The 2,572-nt window shown below is 53.9% G+C and overlaps 1 long non-coding RNA gene across 1 annotated transcript in view; it reads right to left on the reverse strand.

The window, feature by feature from the left end:
• Window positions 1-1,500: 1,500 nt before the first annotated feature.
• LOC115530949 (uncharacterized) overlaps window positions 1,501-2,572 on the reverse strand; it is a 15,559-nt gene continuing 14,487 nt past the window's right edge. The window contains exon 2 of the long non-coding RNA XR_003973816.1: window positions 1,501-1,533. This is a non-coding gene — a long non-coding RNA (uncharacterized LOC115530949). The remainder of the gene's footprint in view (window positions 1,534-2,572) is intronic.

Below are 2,572 nucleotides of genomic sequence, written 5' to 3' on the forward strand. Positions count from 1 at the left end.
TGGGGAGTGTGAGGGGCTTTGGGGAGGGCTGTACAGACTCGAGGTGAACTCTAACAAAAAACAAGTGAGTCTTGAGTATCTTGCGGAAGCTGCTGAGCGACAATGCGGTCCTGACATCGGCAGGGAGCTCGGCCCACCACTGCGGTGTGCCAAAACATCATGACTTCATGTCCGACCAGCTGGCTGAAGGTGTGTGGTCCGCAACTCTGCCCCGAAACGTGTCCTCGGTGAGACAATCCCGTCACAAATCCACGCTGTAAACGTGGGCTCTTACGTGTGCTTCGCAGACTCACGGCTGACCTCATCAAACCAATAGAGAGGCCGACACGGTCTGTAATACCTCTGTGGATATCAGCAAACACTGGTCGCTTAGCGCTGACATGATGATGACAGCCAAGAGGATTTGGAGGAGGGAGGGTGAGTGAGTGGGGGTGGTGGGGGAGATTATTTCTCATGAGATTGAAACCCTGCTGGAAATTCTCCGCCCCCAAAATATGATGTTTCTGATCGTGCTGCCAATCCCGTCGGTCGAGGCTTTAAGCGGACCGCCGTGGACGGCATTCCTAAGCTCGGGAGAGGGAGACTGGGAGAGACTGGGAGAGAGGGTCTGGGAGAGATTGACAGAGAGGGAGAGATATTAGGAGACAGAGTGTGCATGAGGGAGAGGTCGAGAGAGGGAGTGTGTATGAGAGAGAGATATTAGGAGACAGAGTGTGTATGAGATAGAGAGAGAGTGAGAGTGTGTGCGTGAGGAGAGAGACTGAACAACATCGTGTGTGTGTGTGTGTGTGTGTGTGTGTGTGTGTGTGTGTGAGAGAGAGAGAAAGAGCGAAGGAGGGGAGAAAGAGGGGGAGCTACTCAGCGCTAAGATAAGGAACGACAATGGTGGACAGCGGGGTGAGAGGGTAAGACGACCCCAGCCCGCGGAGGAAGAGGAGGAGGAGGAGGAGGAGGAGAGGAGAGCGCTGGGGCTCCTGGCTGTCTACCGGTGAGTGTCCTGTGCTCCATACTGCAGTGAGGGTCCCCTGGGGGCCCGTCCGACTGCTGTAGGACTGTTTGTAAACGAGCCACGCCTCCTCTGAGGACTTGGCCTGGCTCTACCCAGATGTGTTTATCTGGGATCCCTGTGAGAGGCCATGGAAGGGGACCTGTGTGTGTGTGTGTGTGTGTGTGTGTGTGTGTGTGTGTGTGTGTGTGTGTGTGTGTGTGTGTGTGTGTGTGTGTGTGTGTGTGTGTGTGTGTGTGTGTGTGTGTGTGTGTGTGCGCATGATTGTCGGTGCATTCATGCTCACGTGTATGTGTGTATATTTGTATTAATATGTAACTGTGGGTGCGTGTGTCGGTGCCTAAGCGCGTCGCGCGTGTGCTTGTCTATGCCTGCGTGTGTGTGTGTCCCTGTGTGTGCGTGTGTGTGGGTGTGTGCCTATGCGTGTGTGTCTCTGTGTGTGTGTGTGTGTGTGTGTGTGTGTGTGTGTGTGTGTGTGTGTGTGTGTGTGTGTGTGTGTGTGTGTGTGTGTGTGTGTGTGTGTGTGTCTCTCTCTGTGTCTGTGTGTGTGTCTATAGGGGATGATTGGGTGTGTGGAGCTGAGGCTGAATGGAGTAGGGGGAGAGGTTTTGGAACAATGTCCATTGATGAGTATCAAGGCTAGTGTTGCAGGAAGAGAGACGTACTGCACATATGTCCGGACACACGGAGACCGCAATCCTCAGTCTCCCACACACACACACACTCGGAGACAAGCCCACACTGTTTGCGTGTAGTACAGCATTCATTCACCCTGGGTTAGTCTGTTTGCAGGGGGATAGACATGCTGCAGAGACTAACCACGTGTTGTTTATCTGTAATACCGAGAACTGAGCGGAGCAGATTCTTCATAGGCCAGACGGACGCGATGCTTTTATTTTTTTTGATAAGCAATACAATAATTGATACCATTATTCATTAACCGATTCCCATGTCTGATTCCATCACTGTTCCAATCTCTGATTCCATGCCTGATTCTTGATTCCATTAGTGTGCCCATCTTTGATTCAATGTCTGTTTATCTCTCTGATTCCATCTCCGGTTCCATCTTGGATTCCATCAATGTTCCCAATTCTGGTTCCATGACTCTTCCCATGCCTGGTTCCATGCCTGATTCATGGACTGACTCCGCGTCTGTCTCCATGGTTCTAGATCTGACCCTGTAGTGTCGGACGCAGGGTCAGGGTATAGCCACACGCTGTCCTCAGCGCGCGTGCGCCGTGTCCGCCCAAACACGCCCACAGAGTGCGTGCTGCTCCAATGAGGGAGAGAGCTGGGCTGAGCCTCACGCGCTCTAATCTCATCCTGGCTGTCCTGACCCGTCAGACCCCGGACCCCAACGTCCTCTGGGGGGGGGGGGGGTCCAGACACTGCTGTTCATCATCTGGGGTTACTCTCTGGGGGTTAGAGGAGGACAGAGGGGGTGAGAGAGGGCAACGAGTGAGAGAGAGAAAGAGAGAGAGAGAGAGAGAGAGAGAGAGAGAAAGAGAGAGAGAGAGAGAGGGGGGGGGGGGGGGGGGGGGGGGGGGGGGGGGGGGGAGGGAGAGA

This window comes from Gadus morhua, chromosome 2 (assembly GCF_902167405.1).
Source record: "Gadus morhua chromosome 2, gadMor3.0, whole genome shotgun sequence".
Classification (NCBI taxonomy): Eukaryota; Metazoa; Chordata; class Actinopteri; order Gadiformes; family Gadidae; genus Gadus; species Gadus morhua.